General features: G+C 43.3%; 1 protein-coding gene across 13 annotated transcripts in view; it reads right to left on the bottom strand.

Annotated features, from left to right (window-relative positions):
* Window positions 1-22,405, bottom strand: part of sox6 (SRY-box transcription factor 6) — a 724,678-nt gene that overhangs the window by 126,332 nt on the left and 575,941 nt on the right. The gene's annotated exons all lie outside the window — the stretch shown is intronic.

Below are 22,405 nucleotides of genomic sequence, written 5' to 3'. Positions count from 1 at the left end.
AAATGGAATGTTGGCCTTTATTTCAAAGGGAATGGAGTATAAAAATAGGGAAGTCTTGCTTAAACTATATGAGGCACTAGTTAGACCACACCTAGAAAACTGTGAACAATTTTGCTCCCCTCATCTAAGGAAAGATATAGTGGCATTGGAGGCAGTCCAGAGAAGGTTCACTAGGTTGACTCTGGGTATGGAGCCATTTTCTTATGAGGTGAGGTTAAGTAGGTTGGGCCTGTGTTCATTGGAATTTAGAAGAATGAGAGGCGACCTTATTGAAACAAATAAGATTCTTAGGGGTCTTGACAGGGTAGATGCTGAGAGGTTGTTTCCCCTTGTGGGAGAGTCTAGGACCAGATGGCATAATCTCAGAGTAAGGGGGCGTCCACTTAAAACAAAGATGAGGAGGAATTTCTTCTCTGAGGGTAGTTAATCTGTGGAATTCTTTACCGCAGAGGGCTGTAGAGGCTGGGTCATTAAGTATATTCAAGGCTGAGATAGACAGACTTTTAATCAGTAAAGGAATCAAGGGTTATAGGGAAAAGGCAGGAAAGTGGAGTTGAAGATTATCAGATCAGCTATGATCTCATTGAATGGCGGAGTAGACTCAATGGGCCAAATGGCCTACGTCTTATTTGGTCTAAGTCTCTGGCATAAAGAGAAGAGGGGATGGGCTGGGGGTGAGTGGAGAGGAGCAGGGGGAACATGAAAAAATGTACTGAATTAAATCATCTGACAGTTTTCTCCAGAGCTTTGTTGGCCAGATTAACAATATTTGCACATTCCTTCATTGAAACCTAACTGAAATGACATGCAGAGAATGATTATAAAAGCAAGATGGAAGTAAGAAAACGATGCACATGTACACACTCATACTGGATATTTTTGTATCTCTTGATTTTTTTAAAATTTGAGTCAGTCTGAAAGCCAGCCTTGCAGCCTTTAGGTACTGCCCCAGTCTCCCTTGGGAAATAGCACTGTTTTCACCATGTCAGTACTGAACAAAGGCAAGGCCAAAGGCTGACCACAAGGAACAAAGCAACAGTGATGAAAAGAACCCTTTTTCTCATGCGTGCACTAGAGCTCAAAGCTGCAAACAGCTATTCCCCTGGTGAAGTCACTGACTGGAGGGAGAACAGCAAATCCACACTGACTCCACTGTTTTGACTCACTTACTTTAATTTTCTTTTTATTCTTCTCTCTTACAGAGGTAACTCTACTGAGAAAACGATGCTAAGCTCTTTTTTAGTATGGAACTGAAATGTGCTCTTGTTTGTAATATATTTTGAAGAGGAGGCACAATACAATTGAATGGCTGGGCTAATACCCTTTGTTGAACTGAGCATTTAATGGGCCATTGAAGCCCAGCTTAGTTAGGAAGAGGTGAGTTACTAGATGCCTTTTAATTTTGGTTTTGTGCTCCCAGTCAATTTGAAGATGCAGTCCAATCACATCAAGTCACCTCAAAAGTCAGAACTTTAGTCATTGTCAATTAAATACAACACCTTTGGACATAGTGAGCTCCAATGACAACAACAAATTTTAAGGTCTTTCAGCATTTTTTTTTGTTGTCCACCTTCCATCTGCCCCCATGATTCCTTGCAGCAAGCACCCAAGCATTAATCCAGCATTATTGCTGCTTCAGAGCACTAAATAGCTTAAACAGCAGTGAGAGCTCCATCTTTGCCACATGGTAACTGTAGGGCCTGAGGTAGGTTTTCTGACTGACAATTGCCCAGATGTCAGTGGGTGAGTGGTGGGGGAGGATGAGAAATCCAGTTCCTGCTGCAATGTAAGAATTCTTTGCAGTATGTTCCGACAGCTATTACATCTGCTGGCATGCAACCTGCTGGACTGACCCTTGACACTCCAGAAATAAATGTTTTAGCCAGCAAATTTCTACCTCTTCTATCAACCTATGCCTCAATACTACAAATCTGGACTAAGGTGTTTCCAGTCACCACAAGCTTTCCAATCCCTTTTTTAAATTTGCATTATACAGTAGGTGCCAGAAGAATAGATTTACAAAAATCAACGGAAATACACTCACATCCCAGATTTGGATGCTGCGAGTAAAAATCTCACTTCAGGATTTGAGCATTCAACCTAAGCTGGGACTTCAATGAAATACTGCAGGAGTGCTGCACTGCTTCAAGTGCTGACTTTTTGGGTGAGGTGTTAAACTGAGGTCCTATCTGCCTGTGGACGTAAAACATTCCATGGAACTTTTTCCAGAACCTTCTGGCTAACACTTATCCCTCATCCAACTCTGCACTGTAGGGTGGGGAGAGGACAATCAACAAGGATTCCTGTTCCTGATTGCTATCCAGTAACTCCCCCAACCCCTGATGTAGTGTTTATATGTTGATGTCAGTTTAAGGATGGGATCAAGTTCAAGTGTGTTGTTCCCTTGATACAATAATTGGCTGTTACTCACTGTTTGGGTTCACATGTAAAAAACGATCCCTTGGGTGAAGTAGAGGAATGTAGCCAACACCCTGCACCAATCCTATGGTTTCCAATTTTAACCTGTGTTTCTGAGTAGATGAGAGGACTTCCCCTACAGGAAATAAATGAGGATAACTACTTTAAATCTGACACCATCGGAGCTTGGTGGCTATTTTAACGAGGCCTGCCCACGGGCGCCATTGTGACACCAGACCAATCTAGCAGATCGAGAAGGCAGGGTCAGATGATGCCTAATAAGGTAAGTCTTTTCCATTTTGACAATTTGCATGGACCTCTGGATAAAAGAACAGTTTTCCTTTCCAGAACAGGGCCCATTCCTTATATTTAAAGAAGGGCTCTACAGACTTCCAGCATGTATCACTCTCACCTGCTCAGAAAGAGCAGATTTAGGTCTGAACCTACAGCTCAGGTGCTTGACTATTTGAACTGCCCACTTGCCTGGTTTCTGCCAAAGTCAGACGTGAGGAAGCATCCAAGCCCATTTTGCAAATAAAAGTGAAACAAACTGTGCCAGGGAGGGAAAGATTAGGATGAGTGACTTGGCTGAAGAGGTGGGTTTCTTGAGCAAAGTTTCACAGCATGCAGGCGTCGGAGAGCAATAACCAATTAATGACGCAACTCCTTGAAGACAGAGGGGGAGAAAGTTGGTGAAAAGAAACATAAATAGTCATAGTGACTTGGAAAGAAAACACAAACAAGGAAGAATTATGTCTTTTTTATGAAGTAAATTTGTCTTACTTTTTTTAATGCATGTTCCTCCAGGGAAGATCTTCCCATGGGATAAGGAGGGTTAATGGTGTGTTCATGTACAGCTCTTCCCACTCTCACTTTACCACCCTTTCACCAGTCCCCACCTGGGAGACTAAAGTTGGTCTCACTTGCATCAAAATGGTTGTCATATTTTAATGTAATGGAGGAGCTCTTAGCTAAAATTAAAAAGGTGAAAATTGAAATTGAAAATGCTCCCATGCAGGCAGGCAGCTCTACTCTCTGGGAGCATTTTAATAAAGTTTTGCAGTTACACACGAAGACGAAGTGCTATGATGCTACCTCTGTGAGGCAATTTTTCATTGTTCACCTGAATGTATTTGGGTGACTTCCCATCAGATTGGTATTATACACTTTGACCCTAAATTTCCTGAAACAACAGGGTAGTTATGGCGCAATGCCAATTTACAGCACAAAGGAGCAAGGAAATTCATATGTGGTTTACATCGGTTTTGACTGCACACTAGCATTTTCTCAATCTTTTGCAGTCTTCAGCAAAACTTCTGCTGCCCATGCAAAAGACAAGTTTAATACATTTATATCAGTTCGGGCTGAGCTATAAAATTATGTTTAAAAAATTTTAGTTGCAGCAGGATCCAATGCCATATTTCTGATCTTTTATGCCAATTTTCATAATTTTTCCTCACTGTGATCTTTTCTGCACTTGGATTGCACCAGAATGAGTTCTATTAAAAATTGAAAAGCTTCCAAAATTGTATGCATATAAACATGCCGGGGCTGATTTTTGGCAGTGTTCAGCTGCTAAAGATCTTCTAAGGTAACAAGGATGGGATCTTGAGTTAAACGCTGGTTTAATGCAGGATGTCAACTCGATTAGAGGACTTGAAGCTTGCTTTAGCAATGACCACCCAAAGCTCATTAAGGTGCTGACTCTCACTTCAGATACCTGCTAGCATTTATTAAAGAGGTTGTACGGTTTTTTTTTTGGGAGGGGGGTGCTAGTACTTGTCCTAATGCCCTCTCCTAACAGTGCCTGTTTGGGAGTAAACACAGCATTGATGTAAATTTCAAGCAGTAAAATGATATCCACTATTTCATAAAAGCAAAATACAGCAGATGCTGGAAATTTGAAATAAAAGCAGCTCCCACCTGTCCCTGACCTTCCATTTTGCTCCACCTGCTCTACCCCCTCTCTTCAACAGAATGAAACTCATTACATTTCTACCTCTCTACAGAGGAGTCATACGGACTGGAAACATCAACTCTGTTTCTCTCTCATAGGGGTTGCCAGAGCTGCTGAGTTTTTCCAGCATTTTCTTTTTTTAATTCACTATTTCATGTTCATTTGCTGATCGAGCTAGGAAGACAATCTCTGAAACACATTGGGAGACTTCGTTAAGATTTCACTAACACTTTAGCAGCATTTATTCCAAAAATTCTCTGAGGACTTCATCCAAAAAGAGTAAGTGCTGTGCTACTTCCATCTGTCAACAGGAGAAAGGGTCATAATGAAAGAGGACCCCTTGATCCGCTTGAAGAATAGAAGGAAGTTCTTCATGAGGAATAGGAGGAAACCATGAGGGCAATCAGGGCAGAGCCTGCTCCTCCAGGAGAGAAAGCGAGAACAAGAGAGAGAGGGAGAGAGCAAGAGAGAAAGAGACATGGGCGAGGTGCCTTCTTCCCCCCCCTTCGGGTAAAGAACGTCTGTTCTCCTTAAGGCTTCCTCCATCGGGACCTCCAGTGTTGTACCCAAGAATCTGTGCATCTTCTCTCTCAGTCCCTGAGCCATCCTGCAATGTGCTACTGTGTGCCAGTCAGCACACTCCACACCTAATCAGCACTTGAATGCTAAACCTGCAGATTTCTGGTTTAACACCTCCGGGCAAGTTCAAATTATGGCAATCAGCAATTAAAGGAAAATTGGTTTGTTAAATCCAGCCTTTCAAACAAATGTATCTTATTAGCACTGCACCCATTTAGTGCATGTTTTTACTCTTTAGTCAACATAACCCCCACTGTGTTGAATGCACATAGATAATAGTTTGATGCTCTAAATATTAATTTTCATTTGTAATGAGCGACATGAAGAAGAAATATAATGCTTTCATCAGGATAATAGTTTACACTGATTTCCACCGGTTTTTACATTGATGAGATTCTCAGGAAATTCAGGCTGAAGTACAGCATAAAACTAATGGAAACCTTGGCACCATTTGCTGGTTACACCATGTGAGAAGATTCCAGACCATTATGTCAACCAAAGTTGAAACCATTTCAAGCCAAAATATGAAGTAAAATGGCCTATTAATGTTACCTTTGACCTCCACAGGGCGCTCGAACTTCCTGTTGATCTGAAGTGAATATGGCAGATAGCCACAATCATCCTGGTAATGAACAATGGGCAAACAGTGTCTGTATTCAGAAGCAAAATATAGGAATTGCACTCCGTCTTAACCCTTTTGCTGTTTGAATCTTGTTGACCCGATGCCCTGCGAGCAGCAAATAGCCTGGGTTGTTCAGACGTTCTCCTGAATGTTGCTATTCTCGGCTCATTTTCTTTTTCATTTTCGCTGCAATTCATTACACACCGACTAAAATGATCGTGTGCAGTAATTGCAACTGACAGTCAGTCACTCAGACGACTGACCCCCACCTTTATCATGACAGACAAATGACAGTTAGTTCCACTAGAAATAAAAATGCTTTCCTTGTTTTTCCCTGTTAGGTCCACAACCCCTTTTGTCACTTCCGAAAATGTGGTTTTACACATAAGAAGGTGTTAGGCCATGACTGCCTGCATGTTATGACAGATAACATCATCAAATTGTATCTGTCTGGCAGTGATTGGCAGCCTTGCCAGCAACTGCCTGCATGAGTGCACAAATTACTGAAATCCTGTTTCAGAAATTAATTTCTTAAATAAGAACATTCTGATAAGATTTGTATATTTAGCCTCATAATCAAAAGAGAGTGCATCTAAAACAAAATAAGCAGTTTAAAATAAAACATTCCCAGCACATTTGGTCTGAATATGTTTACATCAATTTCCAATTTAATGTTGGCTCGAAATACAGATTTGACAAATTTGATTTTCATCTGCTGAAAATAATACCAGGGAGTGATGAGAGTGGCCAGGGAATCTGGGACATTCAGTCCAGAGAGTGTCCATGAGCGCTTTCAGGCACAGATCATGTCCAGTCCGCACAGAGCTTGTACTTCTGTCTTGGATTATTCAGAAAAGTTTTCAGCTCTTGATATGTGCTCTCAACGAGGGTGGTATACAACTCTTTTCCACTAAGTTATGAAAGGAAAATTACTCCTGATTCCTATCCAATGACCCCTGTTGCAAAGTACATGTGTGAACATCAGGTGAGGTCTGCTTGAACTTAACTGTGATGCCTCCTTCGTGCTCAAGTGGCCTGTGGACATTTGGGCTGATTTTCAACCACTAACTTGGCAGAATCGAATTTTCATCCCATTGATTTCACTGACAGGCAGCTGATTTGAAATGCTAGTTTTACACCTGGCGGCAAATTAATATGAAGAATGGTCATTTATGACAGAGGTCATCCACATTCAGTAACCCTCAATGGCATTGATATTAAAACCGCCATGACAGGTGAAAGAGAGTAGTGGTGGGGGGGGGGATTAAAAGTTTTTAAATGAGAAACACACCCCAAAACCACTGCATGAGCTTGCTGCTAGTTTTACGGTGGCAGGTGGCATGCTGTGTGAATGTCCTTCCCTGGAGATTTGGGATACTTCATTAACATATTTAAATCAAGCTCCCATAAAGCAGTAAGAAGCCTTAGTTAAATTTGACAATTGTCTGCCAGATTTTTCAAAGCTCGGGAAATCAGGCAGTGTCAGGGAGGTGAAAGCTGCCAGCTTAAGAAGGTAAATGCCTTTTACAACACTCTTTGTGGGCCAGGAGAAGCAGGAGTGCCTTATTCTGCCTCTGCTCTGCTGATTGAGGCCAACTCTCTCTTTCCACCCCACTACCCCATGGTCAGGTACCTCTGGCCCACAACCCCACACCCAACCCTCCCTTGATTGGCACTCTCTTGTCCCTAGCACACCAACCCCGGATCATGCTTTCTGCCTCCAAATTGCTGAGGATCACCCAAAGGTTCCAGGTAGTGGCCCTCTGTCACTGCCTGATAGCCGACTAACCTGGCTAAGATGGTGGAAAAAAATTGTAATGATGTTCGTCCATTAAGTTTGGCAGAACCACTGTTTGCTCGGCCTTGCTGGATTTTCCCTGTGTGACATTGCTCTACTGCACCCTCCCACCTCCCTGTAAATAAAGGGACCAATACCTTTGAAAGAGAAGGTTTTTGTCACAGGAGTAGTCAACAGTGGGGGAGGGTGTTGGGGTGGGGCAATTTTTTAAAAATTCATTCACGGGGTGTGGGCTTCATTGGCTGGGCCAGCTTTTAGTGCCCATCCCTAGTTACTCTTGAGAAGGTGGTGGTGAGCTGCCTTCTTAAACCACTGCAGTCTATGTGGTGTAGGTACACAACACAGTCCTGTTAGGGAGGGAATTCCAGAATTTTGGCCCGAGCAACAATGAAGGAACGGCAATATATTTCAAGTCAGGATGGTGAGTGACTTGGAGAGGATCTTCCAGGTGGTGGTGTTCCCATCTATCTGCTGCCCTTGTCCTTCTAGTTGGTAGTGGTCGTGGGTTTGGAAGGTGATGTCTAAGGAGCCCTGGTGAATTCCTGCCATGCATCTAGATGGCGCACACTGCTGCTACTGGGTGTCGGTAGTGGAGGGGGCGAATGTATATGGATGTGCCAATCAAGTGGGCTGCTTTGTCCTGGATGGTGTCAAGCTTCTTCCAGGCAAATGGGGAGTATTGCATTACACTCCTGACTTGTGCATTGTAAATGGTGGACAGGCTTTGGGGAGTCAGCAGATCAGTTACTCATTGCAGGATCCCTAGCCTCTGACCTGCTCTTCTAGCCACAGTATCTATATGGCTAGTCCAGTTCAGTTTCTGGTCAATGGTAAACCCCAGGATGTTGGTAATGGGGATTCCGTGATGGTAATGCCATTAAACATCAGGATATGATGGTTAGATTCTCTCTTGGTGGAGATGGTCATTGCCTGGCACTTGTGTGGCACGAATGTTACTTGTCACTTGTCAGCCCAAGCCTGGATATTGTCCAGGTATCGCTGCATTTGGACATGGACTGCTTCAATATCTGAGGAGTCACGAATGGCGAACATTGTGCAATCATCAGCAAACATCCCCATTGCTGACTTTATGATGGAAGAAAGGTCATTGATGAAGCAGCTGAAGATGGTTGGGCCAAGGACACTACCCTGAGGAACATCTGCAGTGATGTTCTGGAGCTGAGAGGATTGACCTCCAACAACCACAACCATCTTCCTTTGTGCTAGGTGTAACTCCAACCAGTGGAGAGTTTTCCATTTGATCCCCATTGACTCCAGTTTTACTAGGCTCCTTGATGCCACACTCAGTCAAATACGGCCTTAATGTCAAGGACAGTCACTTTCACCTCACCTCAGGAGTTCAGCCCTTTTGTCCATGTTTCAACGAAAGCTGTAATGAAGCCAGGGGCTGAGTGGCCCTGGTGGAACCCAAAAACTGGGCGTCAGTGAGCAGATTATTGCTAAGCAAGTGCTGCTTCATAACACTCTTGATTACGCCTTCCATTGCTTTGCAGGGAATGTCAGTGTTACAGAGTACAATGTTAATTCTATTTTGATCCAGGATTTACAAGTGGTTTATCTTCCAAAATATAAGTTTCACGAGAGGACTCTCACTATCTCTATGAAGAGTCAGAAAACAAGACACCTGCTGGGTAATAGCAGGATACAAGGGAGGCCATGGTCTTCTGTTTTAGTTGGTGGTCCTAAAATTGGGTAGTTTTGTGCCACAAGCCCATGTTTGCTATGAACTGAACTGGACTGAGACACAAACATAGCGTTCCATCACACCTCAATTAAAATACAGAATAAGGTATTTTTTATGCCCATTAAAATAAAAAAATCTACAGATTTTGTTAAGATGATCTGCATAGAAGTAGTATGATTTGTCAAATATAATAGACCTTTAGTGCAGCAGGATGAAATCTGAAAGGTCAGGCTGGAAGAGTTTCTGGATCTTCCTGATGGTTAAGTATCATACTCTATAAAGTCAGGATAGGGCAATGGTTTAGGCTACAGTTGACTACCAAAATTGTTAAAACTTTAAAAAAGATGCTCCTATTCCTTATGGCTGGCTCCATTTTAGTGTCATCAGAAAACTAGCCAAGCTTACATTTGATTTTGATATTCAGGTCATTTATTCAGAAAGCTTAGAAAGAACTAGGCATAATCATTCACTTTTACGGCGCTCCTTTCAACATCTCCCCTAGTCTGACATTACACTTCTCAAGAATATTCTCAGCTTTCTTGTTTTTAAACAGACTTCTTATCCAATTCCATGAGCTACCATGTATTCTTATAGCTTTAAGTTGAATTAGAAATCTTTTGGCTGAAATTGTATCAGTAGTTCTGTAGTACCACCATTGCACCCGCGCACCCCCACCCCCCCCCCCCCCCCCCCCACCCCCCCACCACTCCCTCCCTCCTGCCACCACCACCACCCTATCCAACCCCAGAGGATGTTCCTCTTCTAATCTATTCTGCCTCAATCTCATTAAATTACTACTATACAGGTAAGGCTCCAGCTCACCCCTTAGAATAGATTCCAATTTTAAAAAAATCTTGCATCCATGTTAAATTGATGTATCGGTAGTTTTCCAAATCAGGTATGTCGGAACGTTTTAAACATAGATACTATATTGGTGTCTCCCTGTTCTGTCGTATCTCCTCAGGCTCATGCCCCAATACCATCATAATAATATTCAACTGTACAGAACCTTGAATAACTTGAATAACAGACATTTTGAGAAAGATAACTGGAGTTGGATATAACTGTATCTCTACCTTCACTGTTGCTGGGTTAAAATCCTGGATCTCCCTCCCTAACAGCACTGTGGATGTACCTACACCTCATGGGCTGCAGTGGTTCAAGAAGGCAGCTCACCACCACCTTCTCAAGGGTAATTAGGGATGGGCAATAAATGCTAGCCTAGCCAGCGATGCCCGCACCCCATATAAGAATTTTTTAAAAATGTATTGCAGAAAGTAATGCTTTTTTGCAATAAGACTCACAGCAGGAATGATTGACAAAGTTCAAATTTGGTTTGTAATGGTAAGTTTGTTTGGCACAATATGGGATGGTGATGCCAGAAAAGTTTACAATTGTCGCATTATTGACTACATTTAAAAAGTTGCCTATTCCCTATGTGCCTCCTACAAGTATCACTGGAAGACAGCAAAATACAATTAACGGCTTCCCGTCCTCCGCATAAGTATAGGATAAAACTAATAGGAAACAGAACTCCATACTAATAGTCCAGGATATTTAGAGAATTTATCATGAAAGGAATCTCGAGACAATATTGTTATGTCATTGAGTTAATGAGATCTCAATGACTACCAATTTTTTGTGTTGCGTTGAATAATTTCTATCTTGAGGAAGTACTTAAATTGTAAGCTGAAAGGAAAATATTTAGGTCAGGGCAAGGTCACATTTCAAAAATACAGCACAACATTGGCTGGAATCTTGCTGTAGTGTCGCGTGTCCCTACAGTGGGACCGGAATTCTGTGGGACTTCCACTCATAGGCAAGACAGCTGGCCATTCACAATCACGCAGCGGACAGCCAATTAGATATTCATGGACAAAGTGCCAGAGTGGAACATGTGGACTAATGTGAGGGAGTCAGTTTATGCTGTGAAAGCTACAGGAGAGAGTATGTGTGGAACAAATATTAGGAAGGTGACAGTAGTTGTCATAGGCCTGCATTCTCATTAAGGGGTTAGGAGCCCAGTGAAATGACACTCAATCCTTTTTTCTGCATGCAGTGCAGAAGGGTGCAGAACATAGGGAGTGAGCAAAGATAGGGAGGGAGAGGTGACCAGAAATCATGATCCTGATCCCCAGAGAAGATGAGGCTGCGGAACTGGCAGGCTGATCCTGTGCTGAAGGAGAGGCCGCAATTTCAGGGCATCAGAGTGAGGATGTCTCCAGCCTTTTGTTCAGAACTGGGTATACAGGATGCAGACATACAGGAATGTGCATAACCAAAGCTAATTCTTTGTGCTATCCACTACAGGTACTCACAGTCACAACAGACAGTGAAGGCAGCATGCAGCAAGCCCAACTTCTACCTCAGCGGATGATGTAACAGTCAGAGGATGTACTATCACATCATTCCCCCACACCCTCTACCAGCACGGAGACATTCATCTCGGTGTTTATGCTTTCACAATTAGACTCAGGGTCATAATCTGGCAAGCACATCACAGACAGGTGCCCACAGTTAATGGAAGATGTGACAGCCGAGGTCCCAGACAGTTGGAGGACTGTTGGAGACCAGGCCTATGCTGATCATCGTGCTGAGAACGTCCCTCTGGAAAAGGAGGTAAGAAACCTAATGGAGATGCAGAAACAGGCATGGGAACATGTGGAGGAGATGCTAGAGTGAAAGGTGGAGGAGTCCATCCAGGTTCTGAGTTCTGCCATGGCTCTGGCATGTGAGCACTTGGCTTCCTCCACAGAAAGGCTGGTGATTGCCATGGAGAGCTAGGTACAGAAGAATACTCACTGGCTGCAGGATATGCATTTGGACCTGCATTCTGTCACCCTGGCCATGAGCTCTATTAAGCAGTGGCTAGGCAAGAGGAATATGAGGCACCTCGATCTCCCTCCATGTGCCCTTTCGCCTCCTGGATCTAGAGCTGCCATCAAGAGTGCACTGCCATTCCAATTGCCAGTGATCCCATCACCTCCAGCAGGTGAGGCCAAAGAGGGTGCAACTGCATCTGTATTGGAAACCACCAGCAGACTGGAGCCCTCTGGGCCTTGGAGCAGCAGAGGATGTCACTTATGCAACGAAGCATAGCATTCAGCAGGCTGCCTCCACCTCAGCTGCAGATGTCAGGATTGAGCCAAGGCATAGTGAGAGAAAACATAGTTGAAAATATCCTAATGGCACAAAGATAGCACGGGTGCCTATTCATTCTGTAGATCTAATAAGTCATGTGTAAATATGTGGTTTGGATCACCTTATTCATGTGTGTTGAATGGTCATTATGTTGTGAGTTGTACAAACTGATGGGTGCATGTAAGGGCATGCCACCTCATTTACTATCAATGATAAGTGAAGTGGGCCTATGGAAACACCATTTATTGTGTGGCCTCGGATGTAATGGCATCTCTGAGTCTCTTGACATGTACAAGTTTCTATTTTAGGCAACCTTTGTAAGGTCAGAGATCTAGAACCTGGCTGGCAAGCCAGCATGTAGTGCTCACCCCTCTATCATCGATCAGAAGCTGTTGCCTAAAAAGTGTCTGTGACTGAGACGTTCCATATGTTGCAGGTGAACGCGTAGAGTTCTTAGCAAGGCATTGCCGGCATATGGAGCATGTGTCACTGAGTAATGTGCAATTTCCTTCCAAATACTAAATGTGTGTGACTTTGATGAAACCACGCATATAGGTTTGTTAGTGCTAATGGCCTGCAGCGTTTTCCTTCTCGGTGCCAGAGGTTGTGGGAATGTAGGTTGGTCTGAGAAGAGTGTGTCTGTTCTGCTTAAACTTCCACCATGATATTTATTGAGGGGGGCGATCATTAAATCATGCAGGGGCTTCACTCTTGTTGGAATCAGGTTTGAAAGAGGGTGCCACGAGCCTGTCTGGTCCATCGCTCCATTGCCCTAGCATCTGTAGCTGCACCAAGCACCCCTCAGGATCATCAGGCTCTTCCCCTTCTTCCTTGTTTGAGGAAGCCTCCATTTCCTCCACCACCCCATTGGGAAATTCCTCAGCCCTTTGCTGTATGAAGTTATGTGGAGCATAGCAGGCCAGAATGATCTTGGAGACTATCTGTGGTGCATAAAGCAGCACTACCTGAGTGAAACAAGCAGTGGAACCTCATCTTCAGCATTCAAGTGGTCTATTGTTCTATTGTTGCCCTTGTTGAGGCATGGGTGGCATTATAGCTGCCCTCTGCTCAGCTTTGTGGGTTCCGCACAGGTGTCATGAGCCAGGTTCCAGGGGAAATCCCTGTCATTCAGGAGCCATCAATGCAGTTGCTGAGGGGAAGCAAACAGTCGTGGCACCTGAGAATGACTGAGGATGGACAAGTCATGAGAGCTTCCTGGGAAGCGAGCACACCTGCAGGATTCAGTTGCAGTGGTCACTCACCAGCTGCACATTGAGTGAGTGAAAGCCTATTTGGTTTATGAAGGTTGCTGGATGATCCCAGGGAGCTTGTAGCCCAATATTTACCCTTTGTAGCTGGCCTGGCCTGGTTGCAGCCAAATGCTTGCCACGTTTTAGGAAGGATGTGAAGGCATTCAAGAGAGTGCAGAAGAGGTTTACAAGAATGACTCCAGGGATGTGAAACTTGAGTTATGAAGATAGATTGGAGAAGTTGGGATTCTTTTCCTTGTAGTAAAGAAGGCTGCGAGATTTGATAGACATATTCAAAATCTTGAGGGGCCTGGATAGAGTCAATAGGGAGACACTGTTCCCACTGGTGGAAGGATCAAGAAGCAGAGGGCACAGATTTAAAGTAATTGATAAAATAAGCAAAAAACAATATGAGAGAAAACATTTTCACACAGCGAGTGGTTAGGGTCTGGAATGCACTGCCTGAGAATTTGGTGGAGGCAGGTTCATTCGAGAAATTCAAGAGGATATTTAGATGATTATTTGAAAATAAACAATCTGCAGGGTTAGTGGAAGAAGGGAGCAAACTAGGTGAAATAACCATTCAGAGATCCGGTGCAAACACAATGGGCCGAATGGCCTCCTTCTGCACTGTAACAATTCTCTAATTCTGTGATACTCATGTCCCGTAACTCATCACGTACAGGTCCCGATTCTATGCTACCCTCTAACATACACGTAGTGCCAGTATCTGAGCTAGTGGCTGCAAGTGTCGAATCAAGTGATGGTACTTGTTCATCAGATGTTAGTAGCTGACAATCTTGCTCTCGAGGCTGCACTGGCTGTTCAGGTGGCAGTTCTTGGGTATCTGGAAAGAGAAATGCAGAAGTGGGGGATGTTGTAGTGAGGCAAAAAGCATAGTCTGTGGTCACACCATCTGCAGCTTGCACTTTATGCTAGCTATCAGCATGAGGGGCAAGTTCCTGAATGTTCAGGGGCTCTGTCTCAGCCATCACCATGATGCAAAGCACCATTTCCTCCATTGGGCTCAGGAGATGCAGACTTGACCATCCCCCACTGGTTTTGCGCTGATCCCTTCTATTGTGTTCCACCTTGTCCTGCAAGAGAGAGTCAGTGACTGTGTAGCACTATATTTGAGGCAAGTGGAAGCAACAAGAGACTTGCAGCATTAGTAGGTGGGTGAAGGGTAAGGTAAAGTATCTGAAAGTTAGGCATGAGTCCTGATTGATTGAGAGTGCTGTTGGGTGAGTGATGGAGCTGTAGTGCATTGAACAGCATGAGAGGTGGTGCAGTGTTCAGGAGATGTCCTTTGAACATGCAGTCACTGACCTTGACCACCTGTGTGAGGTCATTGAAATTCTTCTGGCCCTGCTAGCAGGTCTTCAGGGCCAAACTCTGACATTTCACCTCCCTGGTCGCCTGTCCCCATTCTCTTCTCAGGGTACGCCTTGAAGGCCTCTTGGTTCCCTGCGGAAACAATTTGCATCTCTCCTCCTTTCCCCTACCTGGACTACGGCCTCAGGCTGTGTCAAAAAATCTGGGGGCCCTTCTCTTGCCTGTTGCTCCAGTTTCTATGCTTTTGCTTCTATTCAAGTCTTCCACAGTCAGCCTGCAGCAACCTCTTAAGAACAGCAGGCTACCTTTAAGGTGTGCAGGCTGGCTGAAACACATGCTAGCCATGCATGCTGCTGGGCCCCCTGTTAAAACAGTGTGCAGCCAGTCGACTGGGCATACTGTGCTGGCTGCACCCTGAAATCATTTAAATGAAGTGGCAGCCGAAGTTTACGTGTTACCTGTCTCAATGGGACTGGTTATGGCGTAATCCTGTATCCCGATCCCCGTGCTTGAAAAGGGGCCTTGATTAAACTTTTGCCCTAAAACGTTTATCTCTCTGTGTCAAATCACTAAAACTAAATGTCCGGGAGGGAATTGGCTGTCTCTCAGTCTCTTTAATAAATAATTCTCAAGGTCTCAGGATTTAAATTCACTGTTTTACCTTCACCTCTGCTGTTTTTCTCTTATACACACAGCAGTGACTGTACACTTGACCTTGAACTGGCCAATCAAGCAACTTTGCTGTTGTTTGTTGCTGCTGCTTCCCATTAGGATTCATTGACTGGCCTCTGTTGCTCTGGGCTGTCAGCTGTTGATGACTACACTAAACTAATGCAGCAAAAAGCTCCTGCTGGAACACCACTAACTTTTCACGGTTGTTGCTGAACCAGGAAGTGGAGGAATAAGATCCTGAAATGTGATTTGTGCTTGGGCACATCTGTAACTTTTTGAACAAATGGGGAAATGTTAAAATCTGCTATAAGTACAACACTAAAATTCTTGTCAGTTGCTTTCCCTACATTTGAAAGGTCAAATCCACGCTAAGCCCTCAGAATTGTAGTTTCTGAATTGTTCCCAGGGTTAAATAAATACATTATCTAAATTAATGTTTAAAGCCTCTCGGCCTTCCTTCAGATATATGACTATTCATGACTCCATCTGCTGTGCTATTCCACTAAAAATAGAATTCTTTGGCCTTCGTACTACCATTATTTTGTCCCTGAGGCGTGTTGAGAAATATTTCAGTCTTGCTTTCGACCAGCACCCGACATTACCACAAAAGGTCAATATCCAAAGTATACTTTGTTTACAGTTAAGAAGAAGCCTCTTTAACCGGCATCTGTGCATTCCTCTTTCATTCTTTGTCCCCCCTATTTGTTTCTCTCTCCTTTCGAATACTGTACATGAATTCCGATCTGGTGGTAGAACTGTTGGTGCTTGTATTGCAGCTGCATGCATTGTTAGGACTTGCCAAGGCTCATTAAAGCTCTAAGCGATAAGCAGTGAAGGACAAATTACACTACTGTATCTGGAAAAAAAAGTTACATGTCACATTTTTCATAAAGTATTTGCTTTGTTTGGTAACAATTCTAGCCATTTAAAGTTTTAATGCTTAAACATTATCTGCCGTTATCAGCCCTGTTGAAAATAGTCAGTGTTCAGTCTTTTTACTCCCACATTAACAGTTGACTACCCAAGGGCTAAAAGTGAGGTTAAAGCTTTTAATTAACAATGGTAGGCAAGACAGCCATTGAATGCACTCATCCTTTCTCTCCTTGTAATATTGTGGCAAAAATCGTAGAGTCAAATCTCATTAACAAGCATGACAATAGGACCTGTGGACTTTATACTGCTTATCAGGAGAGCCTGCCTCTCTTAGGAATATGGTGACTCAGAACATAAATATCGCACAAAAGAAGCTTTTATATTGGTGTTGTTTATAATTCGAATTCTAGGAGACCAGCATCTGTGAGCCAGCTTCCATTGTTTATATGTGGGTCAATTACCCCCATGGCAGAATTACAGACCCAGATTTTCATGGGCCTGCAGGTCCGACACTGGGATAGGAAGGCAGGGTTTAGCTGGCTCAAGGATGCTGTTCCCCCAGAATCCCAATTAAAATGACGGAAGTAGACTATACAGTTAAAGTGGGTTAAAAAAAACACACACAATAGGTTGGTGTTCCTAATGACTTGTTGGGTTGTGATGCTGATATATTCAAGGTAATAGGTCCCAGGTACAAATAGATCTTTACAACTGCTGGTATTAGCAAATAACACATTTACTTTCAGGTTGCCACTGCCTGACCTTAAGACCAGTGTGTTGGAACCAGATAGTCTAACACCCCACTGAACCCCAACATCAAAGCAGCTGGTGCCCTGTTAGCTGATCTCACCAAGGCTGCTACATCTACAGCTGCCTGGAGGTCTCTGGGCTAGAAAAGGAAAATATCAATCCCAATTCCTGTTAGTGGATGGTACCAGTGATCCTTGCAGGAAAGTGTGAGAGTGTGTGTGTGTAAGACTGAAAGATAGTGCATGTGTGTTCATGTGTGAGGAAGTGTGAAAGAATTTCAGTATGTGTGAGAGGCTGTGAGTGTGTGTGAAGGAGCGTGAGAATATGAGACTGTGCAAGTGTGTGAGAAAATGAGAGTGTGAGCATGCATGAGGGAGTGAGAGAGTGAGTGTGTGGGATAGTATGTGCATGAAGAGAGCATGAAGGTGTGTGCGTATGTGACGGAGTGGGCATGTGAGGCAGAGTGAATGTGTGAGGGGATGTGTGTACCTGAGGGAGTGAATATCTGTGAGGGAGAGAGTGTGAAAGTGTGTGTCTGTGAGGAAGTGCATGTGTGTGTGCGCATGTGTGAGTGTGTGTGTCTGTGTGTGTAGTAATTATGATTTTGTTTAGTGTGTAATGTACCTTTAAGAGTAACACTTGTTAAGGAAGATCACATGATCTGTAGTGACCAATAGGAGAGTAGTGTGGGCTACCTCAGCAATCCGTGCAGAGATGGAGTTGAAGTTGAAAGTGCACATATAGTTGCTACTGAGTATATTGTTAATAAACTTAATGTTTCCACCCAAGAAGTGTCTGCTGATCAACTCCTTCTATAGTGCTAGCTCGGCCACCACTCACAACCAATAGGCGACGAGGATCCACAGGATCCAACAAATTGGAGACATGGATAAAACAAGATTAAACAGAAGGAATCAAGTTGAAAAGAAATTGGCACTGTACCTCGCCAGTAATTGTAAGTAAAAGTTCCATTCAAATCAAAGAAGTTATTCTCGCTCAGAAAGCCGCAGTTCAGAAGAATTGATCCTTTCGAACCAGCCACAGACGATTGGTCTCATTACATTGAACGCCACACGTTCTTTTTCCAAGTGAACAAGATTACAGGGGGAGAGAAGAGGTGGGCGATCCTCTTAAGTACATGTGTGAATAAAACCTGATTTGTAGTTTGATGGCACCCAGTGCCCCAGATTCGAAAACTTTTGATGAATTGGTGGACCTCATGAAGTGTCATTACCAGCCAAAGCTCTCAATAACGATGCAAAGGTTCAAGTTTAATTCGAGAAATAGAGCCCCGGGCAAGACAGCTGCTTGTTATGTGGCAAGTTTGAAGAAGTTAGCAGAACACTGAGTTTCGTACATCTCTAAACGACATGCTCAGGGATTGTTTAGTATGTGGTGTGAATGAGGACACAATTCAGAAGAGATTATTGCCCAAAGTGAATTTTGAATTTTAAGAAGACGCTAGAGATAACACTGGCTATGGAAAGCACAGTAAGAAATTCAAAAGCCATACAAGGAGCGCAAAATGGCGCCATTCTCCACTTTGGGCAGGAATCTCCAGCCAAAAAGGTTGTGAAAATGCAAGACTTTGCCAAGAAGCGGGAAACAGCCCTCGCTAGTGGGAAAAGAGAAAAAAATGACTCAGCAGCGAAAACAAAGAATAATTTCAATAGAGGTGGAAACACACAGTCTTATAACGATTGGGATTTTAAAAAAATCAAATGTTATTATTGTCACAGAAATGGACATATAATGAGACAGTGCAAGGAAAGATTCAAGCAAGCTTTTAAACGAAAGAAGAAACCCAGTGAGATCTACAATGCAGAAGAGCCTGAAATAACAAATTCAGATATTTACTCATTGTTTAATCTGAAGGATGGAAAGACTGAACCAATATTTGTCACATGGAAATTAAATGGCAGACCTGTCAGAATGGAAGTGGACACAGGAGCGTCCACTACAGTAATTGGGGAACATGACTTCAGATATCTGAATTATGGCGAACATCAATTAAATTTAGAAGAAAATGCTGCCAAATTAAAAACATATAGGGTAAAAACATTCAAGTCAAAGGCATAAGCATAGTAACTGTCCTTGTGGAAACCAATCGGTAAAGCTACCAGCGTTGGTATTGAGAGGCAGAGGACCAAGCCTCTTAGGGCGAAATTGGCTAAGGGAAATCAACTTTGAGTGGCCACTGAGATTCCAAAAGGAAGCTGGAAGCATTCCTGTTTTGAAAAAAAAGTGTGAGGACTCAACAACCTGAAGAAATGCAGGCTGTCTTAAGTCAAAATGTGGTAGAATTGCGAAAGGAACTCAAAGAGACCATGCTTAATGACAGAGTTCGAGACGAGGTGAACAACCTTCGAAAGGAAAAATAAAACCTGCTGAAGGGTCTTCGCACAATACAAGATTGCCTCAGGAAAAGTATGAAGAGAAACAGAAAGAATTCAGCATCTCTCTGACCAAACTGAAGAATGAGGCAGCAGTGAAGACACAACAATGCTCAATTTTCCAGGAGGCAGCAAACAAATACCAAAAAAAGAGATGGAAAAGCTGAAGAATCAGCTACATGAAGCTAAAGAGGTTTTGGAGGCAAAAGTGAAGGAATTTTCTAAGAAGCAGACAGATAAGGAAAATTTGGGAGACCCAACCACTGATCTCACTCAAGTCGAGCTCAAATCTGACAGTAATCTGGCCAATATTGAAGTCGAAAAGAAGGCCGAGGTTAAATTGAGCACTAGAAAGAAGAAGGTACATAGAAAGAAAACGCAAATAAGACTGTAATCCTTGCAGCATACGAGTACACTTGCGTACCTAGGCCTGGAGATAAAACTGCAAATGTCGAAGCATTTCCTGTGGAAGAACTTGTTTTGCAGTTAAATTTCTTAGATTCCTCGCCGGTATGTGCTCGACAGATCAGAGACTGGACAAGTTGGGACCCAGTCCTATCTCAAGTACGAGAACAAGTGCTACGTGGTTGGTCACAGGAGCTCGTATCTGATGAAGTGAAACCGTACTTCAACAAAAGACATGAAATAACCAGCCAGGATGGCATCTTATTGTGGGAAACATGAATGATAGTTCCTCCAAAGGGAAGGGAACCACATTAATTGAACTACAGAGTGCCCATCCAGGAATTTCCCGAATGAAGACCATAGCACGCAGCTATCTATGGTGGCCTGGGATGGATGGTGAAATAGAGCTTAGTAAAGCACTTTGTGCAATGTCAGCAACTGCAAAAGTTTACAGTGACAGCTCCATTACACCCATGGGAGTGTCCAAGTAGACCCTGGGGGCGGTTACACATTGACTACATTGGACCTTTCCTAGGAACAATATTTCTGCTCATTGTTGATGCCCATTAAAAATGGTTAGACGCATATGAGGTGAAGTCACCAATGTCGGCCACTACAATTGAGAAACTACGTCAGAGTTTTGCTATTCACAGACTACAAGAAGTAGTTGTTTCTGATAATGGCACAGCATTTACTAGTGCTGAGTTTCAACAGTTTATCAGCCTAACAGTATCAATCATGTGAAAACTGCACCGTACCACTCTTCCTCAAATGGACTGGCTGAAAGAGCAGTTCAAATGTTCAAGACAGGCATGGAAAAGCGAACTGGTGATTCCTTGGTAACTAAGTTAGCATGCTTTCTTTTCCATTACATTGCATCACACAACAACAGGTGTCACACCTGCAGAGTTTTTGTTGAAACATCATCTCAGGACGAGATTGAGCTTAATAATGCCAAATTTTGAGGGGAAGGTGGAAAGGAGTCAGGAAAGTCATAAAACTGGACACAACTAGCATGGTTGCGAGAGGAAATTTACCGTGGGAGAGCCGGTATATGTGAAAAACCTAGGGGAAGGGAAGGACCAAGGTGATTTCCGGGTGAACTAAGTGCAGTGACTGGACCTCTATCTTACCATGTGGAGGTAGAAGGCCAGATCATCAGTAACCTTGTGGATCATTTAAGGAAGAGAGAGACAAATCACCAAGGTTTGGTTCCACCAGTGATCATGGCTGGGTCTGCGTTTCCTGTTGAGGATATGCAACCCAGGATAGATATGGTTAATGTTCATATGAGAGTTGAGGATACAGAACTACAAGTGTCCACCGAAGCACCTGATGTTCAGGCACATCCAGAAAAGGAGGTTCCTTATGAAAAATCTGAAGTTGTGGAGCTGCGACGTCCCACACAGGGAACCACCTGAAAGACTGAACTTGTAAATTCCTTACACAGCGTAAATATTATGTTGTCTTGAAAAATATGTACTTGTAAGTATACTATATATAGCTGAGTTAATGGGGGAGGAATGTAGTAATTATGGTTTTGTTTAGTGTGTAAAGTACCTTTAAGAATAATACTTCTAAGGATCACATGATCTGTAGAAACCAATAGGAGAGTACTGCAGCCTACCTCAGAAGTCAGTGCAGAGATGGAGTTGAAATTCAAAGCACATGTATAGTTGCTGCTGAGTATATTGTTAATAAATTTAATGTTTCCACCCAAGAAGTGTCTGCTGATCAACTCTATCTATAGTACTAACTTGGCCACCACTCAAAACGAATAGACGATGAGGATCCACGGGATCCAACAGTGTGTGTCTGTGAGGAAGTGTGAGTGTGTGAGGGTGTGTAGTTGTAATGGTGTGTGTGAGGGAGTGTGAGTTGTCAGGGGTGGGTGTGTGTGTGTGTGTGTGTGTGTGAGAGACAGGGAGAGTGTGTGTGTGTGTGTGTGTGTGGGAGTATGAGTGTATGAAAGAGTGAGAATATGGATGTTGTGACTGTGGCTGTTGGATGATGACAAAAACAAGCCACAAATAAAAAACCTACCAACACTCACAGTTTAGGCTCACTCCTGGCCTTTTGGGTTAGGTATTGAAGGAGAATCCATGCCCATGGAATGTCCCACAGTATAATCACAACCGTATATGAGGCTGTGATATGTGGACTATGAGGCTTTGAGGAACAGGGTGCAATGTCCTGCTTTAGCACTGTCATTGCCTGTGTTCAATCCAGCTGGGTGACAAGTCATATGCAGCATGCCCATAATTTCCTGCTAACATTTAACCTGTGGGCAAGATTTCCTGTTGACAATGCAAGCTCTGAAAAATCAACCCTTAATAAAGGCTAGGCACACACACACACACACACACACACACACACACACAGGAAAGCAAAAATAGTTTGCTTTTATATAATGCATTTCACAGCTAATGATGTACTATTCAAGTGTAGTCACTGTAGTTTTGTAAACAAACATGGCAGCCAGTTTGCACACAAAAGGTCCCATAACT

Source organism: Carcharodon carcharias, chromosome 10 (genome assembly GCF_017639515.1).
Source record: "Carcharodon carcharias isolate sCarCar2 chromosome 10, sCarCar2.pri, whole genome shotgun sequence".
In the NCBI taxonomy this organism is placed as follows: Eukaryota; Metazoa; Chordata; class Chondrichthyes; order Lamniformes; family Lamnidae; genus Carcharodon; species Carcharodon carcharias.
The sequence above is the reverse complement of the archived record's forward strand: the minus strand, read 5'-3'. Positions and strand labels throughout refer to the sequence as shown.